Genomic DNA, 6,000 nt, shown 5'->3' with positions numbered 1-6,000 from the left:
TCAGTGCTGGTTGTGTTATGGGGGTATTTCAGGCCAATAAGTGGTTTCACAGATCAATAGCTCAGCCCAGGAAAGATGTTCTGCAAGTGTGCTCAGTTGCTAAGTCGTGTCCGACTCTTTGCTACCCCATGGACTGTAGCCCACCAGCTTCCTCTATCCGTGGAATTTTCCAGGCAAGAATATTGGAGTGGGTTGCCATTTCCTCCTCCAGGGGATCTTCCCAACCCAGATATCAAACTCGTGTCTCCTGCATCTCCTGCATTGGCAGGCGGATTCTTTACCACTGTCCCACCTGGGAAGCCCCAGAGATGTTCTGAGGTAAAATGTCAAAGAGTTAACTCAAGTGTGGAGAACCAGCTAAGGAGACTGGGGCAGGGGGTTCCCAAGCTTCTGCAACCCAGCAGCAACTTGGTTTCCCCCAGAGAGCTTTTAACATAACAGACTCCCAGCTCCACCTGGACCAACTGAATTAGAACCTCTGTAGGAGCCCTTGGGAGTCTGTAAACAAAGTTCCCCAGGCAACCTCAAGACCAGGCAGTTTGGGAACCACTGGCCCAGGGGCACAAGGAAGAAAGGCAAGGGCTGGGGCCACTGGCCCTTTACAGCGTACTTGGTCATTTGTGTGACTTCCTAGGTCCCATCCCAGCTGTGGGTTTCTTGGAACAGACCCTTTGTTTTACTCATCTTTATAGTCCCTGCAGAAGGCTGACCACATCCAGTTTGCAAGTTCACATTTTCAGAAGCCTGGGTGGTAGAGACCCAACTTGCACAAGACCACAGGAGCCCTGAGATGGTAGGGCCCTTAGAGACCCTCCAGTGCAGTGGTTTGCATACTGTGCCCTGGGGTTCCACCGTGGAACCTCAGAGACCGCCAAGAGGAAAGAGCAAAAGCCCATGGAGGGGCTCTTCAGGCTCCCCTCCACCTCCCCCTCTTCAGCCTCTTCCCCTCGTACAGCTCTGTGTTACCTCTAAAGAGGAGCAGAATGTCACCTAAAATATGCCACTGGGACCTATAGGTCATTTTGAATTAGGATTTAAGAAACAGCCAGTGCAGAAAGACACCCTGACCCTCTTTTGTCCTCCTGAAAGCAGGAGACACATCTCCCATTGAAAGGACCCTCCTTGTACCAGGAGGAAGGAAGGCGTCCTTATCACCAGAGACAGGAAATTTGGGGCCCAGAAGGCAGTATAAACAAACCCGGTTAGCTCTTCACCATTTATCCCCTTGGCTTGTCAACTCTTCACAAATGTGTATTTCTTTATCTAAAAGGCCTAGAAGCTTCTTTTTCTGGTCACTTCAGGTCTTCATTCTCCTGTGAAGACATTCATGTACATGTAAAAAACTGATAAAATGCATATGTTTTTCTGTCATTGATCTGTATCTGGCAGTTTAATTTTCAGACCCAGCCAGGTTCCCTAAGATGGTGAAGGAAAACTTCCCCTCTCGGTGCTATTTTTTTTTTAAATAAAGACCCAGAATGGAAAAAACCCAAGCACCTCCGAATGGGTGGATACATTTTATTTATTTTTTAAATTAATTTATTTATTCGTGGTTGTTGCTACGAGTGGGCTTTTTCTAGTTGCAAGAAGTGGGGGCTACTCACTAGTTGCGGTGCACAGGCTTCTCACTGTAGTGGCTTCTCTTGTTGCAGAGCTACGGCTCTAGGCGCACAGGCTTCAGCAGTTGCAGCACTCAGGCTCAGCAGTTGTGGCGCACAGGCTTAGTTGCTCTACGGCATGTGCCATCTTCCCAGACCAGGAATCAAACCTGCGTCCCTTGCATTGGTAGGATTCTTATCCACTGGAGCACGAGGGAAGTCCTCCCTACGCCATTGCAATCATCTATTTGGCTTTCCAGCTCCCACCCTCAGCAACCCCCAGTCCCAGTCCCTATCTATTTTCCATCCAGTGTCCAGAATAATTCTGTCTAAACATAATGCTGGTCAGGTTGCTCTTTCATTCAAGGGCCTACATTGGATTTCCATTTCACTCACCCACAATCTGAGGTCCCCACACATCCTTGCCTGGCTGCCCCTTGCTCATCTGCTCCAGCTACACTGTCCCCTTTGTGCGCTGAACATACAGGCAGGGTCTAACCACACTGTTCCTTCTGCCTGAAACACTCTCCCCCCAGATGTCTGCCTCACTGCTTCCTCTTTTCCTGACCACCACATACCATAAATGGTGCCCCATCCCATCAACCTCCAGTCCCTTCCTTTGCTCTGCTGAGTGTCTCTTCTACCAGGACATAAGCTCCAGGAGGAAAGGGACTTTGTTTAGTTCATACTGTATCCCCAGCACCGACAACAGTGCCTGGCACATAGTTCGTTGTTGTTCAGTCGCTCAGTTGTGTCCAACTCTTTGCAACCCCATGAACTGCAGCATGCCAGGCTTCCTGTCCTTCACCATCTCCCAGAGTTCGCTCCAACTCATGTCCATTGAGTTGATGATGCCATCCAACGATCTCATCCTCTATCGTCCCCTTCTCCTCCTTACCTACAATCTTTCCCAGCATCAGGGTCTTTTCTAATGAGTCGGTTCTTTGCATCAGGTGGCCAACGTGCTGGAGCTTCAGCATCAGTCCTTCCAATGAATATTCAGGACTGATTTCCTTTAGGATTGACTGGTTTGATCTCATCGCTGTTCAAGGGACTTTCAAGAACCTTCTCCAGCACCACAGTTTCAAAGCATCAGTTCTTCGGCACTCAGCTTTCTTTATGGTCCAGGTGCTCCATTAAATACAGCTGTTTCCTGAAATAATCAGGTTGGTTTTCAGTCTAAAATCATTCTGTACCTTTTCTCCTTTATGCATGTCTATATTTTCTGAATTTTCTGCAGTCACTCTATATCACTTTTAGTCACAAAATGAGCAATAAATGAAGTCTTCTCCAGGACCATTATTTAGGGGACCCTCTGGGGTCTGACTGGTGCCAGGTCTGTCCTTGGAGCCATAAGGAGACTAGAAGGAACCACTGGCTTCTGCCAGTGAACTGGGAACTTAGTCGTGCCAGGTAACAGCATCTTGTCTTGGAGTTAGCGGGAGAGCTGAGGAGGGGGGAGAGCAGGGAAAACATAACCAACAACGGCTGTGATACACGCCCCTCTCTGCTCTGCACAGTGCACACACAGACGCAAACACTTGAAGGCCCCAGCCTCCTAGGCCTGCCCCAGAGACAGCCCTGCTGCCCTGGCCCGAGGTTTCGCTGGCACCACCTGATTTCCTCCCTTGTCTCTTTTCTTTAGGGGCCCTCTCTGGGCCCGGTAGCTGCCGCCTCCGCTCCTTTGAGTGACTGAATCTAAAACAAAGGGGCAGCACTGTGGCCCTGGGGGCAGGTCTCAGGCCTGAGGGAGCCCCTCGTCTGGTCTCTGTGTCAGGGGCCCTGCCTCCCTAATGTGGGTGGCACTCCCAGGTCGTCCCATGACTCAGAGTTCCTGTTCACAGGAACTCAGCAGTTCCGGAAAACAGCACAGCTCACACGCTAGAGACGATTCAGGAAATGAAAGCCCCTTCACTTGGTCATTTTCTGGTGGAATCTTTTCTGATCTGCTTTCGTAAAGCTCATCCAAAATAGACGTCAGAAAAGAGAACTAGGAGGCCTCATTTCCTCTCCAGGCCCAGAACTTCCCTCATGAGAGTAACTCAAAGCCCCAGAACCTGGCTCCTGCATGTCTTCTTGTGAGGCACCAGCCAGGTCCCCCCACCTCCAGGGACGGAGCTGCTGTCTCCTGGGCTAAGACAAGCCCGGGACACTAAAGAGCCCGGCTCTGTCAACTTCTACAGAGGGCCAAGTGGTAAATACTTTAGTCTTTCTGAGACACCTACAGTCTGGTTTCTGTCGCCTCTGCTTTTCCCCCTCAAAACCATTCTTAGTTCTTAGAAATATAAAAACCATTCTTAGAAATATAAAAACCATTCTTAGTTCACAGCCCTCACAAAATACAGACTGGGCAAGGTACAGCCCTTGAGCCAAATGCAGCCCCCCACCTGTTTTTGTGAAATGAGGTTCTATGGGAACATAGCCACACTGGTCTGCCATGTGGCTGCTTTCAGACTCTAATAGCAGAATCGGGCAGTTGCAACAGACTATAACTTTCCTGGTGACTCAGTGGTAAAGAATCCTCCTGCCAATGCAGGAGATATGGGTTCAGTCTCTGGGTTGGGAAGATCCTCTGGAGAAGGAAATGGCAACCCGGTATTCTTGCCTGGAGAATCCCATGGACAGAGGAGCCTGGCAGGCTACAGTCCATAGGGTCACAAAGAGTCAAACACAGCTGAGCACACACGCACACAACGAGAAGGCGGACAAAGCCTGAAATAGTTACTATCTGACCTTTTATAGAAGACTTTGCCAAGACCTGCTTCAAAGTGCTAATTTAATGACTCGCAGGTATTCCAGCTTTTAAAGTACTTCACACACATTCCCACTTCTTACTGGAAACATTGAGATTAGTAATTGTTCCATTTTACAGATGAGGAAACCCAGGACTGGAAAGGTTAAGGCTTATCCAAGGTCGCACTGCTAATGGGGATTTTGGACCAGACAAAGCTGCTCTGGAAAGAGCAATCTCTGAAGCCTGGAGTCTACCTCTAGATCAGCTCCATCAGGGAAGGAGACGGTAAGCAGGTCCCCTGTACAGCCTGAGAGAGAGACACTGGGCATGGAAAGCAGCCGGGCTGACCTGCACAGGCACTTCTAAGAGTCTCGTGAAATGAGCAGGGACTTCCTGGTGGTCCAGTGGTTAAGAGTCGGCCTTACAATGCAGGGGACACAGGTTTGATCCCTGATCTGGGAACTAAGATCCCACTTGCCACGGAGCAACTAAGCCTGCAAATGCTGTGACTACTGAACCTCTGTGCTCCAGAGGCCCCGTGCACAACTAGAGAGCCCGTGCACTGCAAGGAAAGACCCTGAGTGCCACAATTAATTAAAAAGTCCTCAATGCAAGTCCATTTTGTGCAAGTCCTCGGCACAAAAAGTGCAGAGAATATCTTCAGAGGCTGTCTGTGCACAGGGTAGGCTACTGGCTGGCTGGCTGGCAGGAAAGCCACCCTTTCAAATCCACATTTGGCTTCTGTAAATAGTTAACAGGTAGTCATATCACTGTGAAGAGCAGGGAGCCACAGCAATCTTCTCACGGAGCTCTGGAGAGGGCCTTGCATCCCACAGGCTCCCAGGACTGCTATTTCCTGCAGAACCAAAGATGGCAATGCCATCACTGGTGTGAGAGAGACTCTCAGTGGACACTGGTGGTATTGCCACCCCTAAGAATCATTTCAGAAACACCCTCAGGTTCCTAGGAGCTCACTTCCTGGGCTGGGAGTGTAAAGGGCTGGTGTCATCTTGGAGTAGTCGTCCCAGTACACATACTCAGGTGAAACTAAATGATTGTTGTCCTACTCCAAACCCTCCCTGAGGAAGGCTGGTGTGTGCAGCTCTCACAATGCTGCCATTTCAAAGAACGAGTTAGGAGTGCTTCCTTCAAGCCTTTGTGACCTTTCCTGCGCCTTCGGAGTCTTATCCATGGGGTGTGTCTGACTCCTGAAAACAGTTAGCCTTTGTGAAGCTTTGTTTGCTTTTCCTTCAGTCCAGCTTTGCTCCAGGACCTGTTTCGTGTGTCTCATGAAGTTATTAGTTTTGGCTATTGCCATTGTTCGTGAGGTGTTTTATTTTTTTTTTAATTGGAATTAAACACCACAATTATAAATTAGGATCCCCAGTATTTCTAGAAAAGTCAGACAACACTGGTTCTAAGTGTTGAAGTCAGTGGGAAACTAGGAAGCTGGTGCCCCCTAGAAGGATTCTCCTGTTTGCCACAGTCCTCACTGCTCCCTATTACCTCTTAGACTCATGTGAGTACCGTGACCCTCTCCTGCAGAGCACTCATTCCTCAGGGATGGAATTCCACATGTATTGATTTAATATACTCCTTAGATGATGAGTTCAATGATGCCATCATGGAGATATTTTATTTTTCTATTTATTTTTAAATCCCTAGTGC

At 49.0% G+C, this 6,000-nt stretch overlaps 1 protein-coding gene across 4 annotated transcripts in view; it reads right to left on the bottom strand.

Moving 5' to 3' along the window:
• Positions 1-1,505: 1,505 nt before the first annotated feature.
• The window catches only part of CD58 (CD58 molecule), a 63,337-nt gene continuing 58,842 nt past the window's right edge, over positions 1,506-6,000 (bottom strand). Inside the window, exon 6 of one of the 4 annotated variants that reach the window (XM_027535838.1) lies at positions 1,506-3,045. The gene's annotated coding sequence lies outside the window, so the exon portion shown is untranslated. The remainder of the gene's footprint in view (positions 3,046-6,000) is intronic. The other 3 variants (XM_027535855.1, XM_027535860.1, XM_027535840.1) reach the window with 3 other exon arrangements.

The sequence above is a fragment of the Bos indicus x Bos taurus genome, chromosome 3 (genome assembly GCF_003369695.1).
Source record: "Bos indicus x Bos taurus breed Angus x Brahman F1 hybrid chromosome 3, Bos_hybrid_MaternalHap_v2.0, whole genome shotgun sequence".
NCBI classification, from domain to species: Eukaryota; Metazoa; Chordata; class Mammalia; order Artiodactyla; family Bovidae; genus Bos; species Bos indicus x Bos taurus.
The sequence above is the reverse complement of the archived record's forward strand: the minus strand, read 5'-3'. Positions and strand labels throughout refer to the sequence as shown.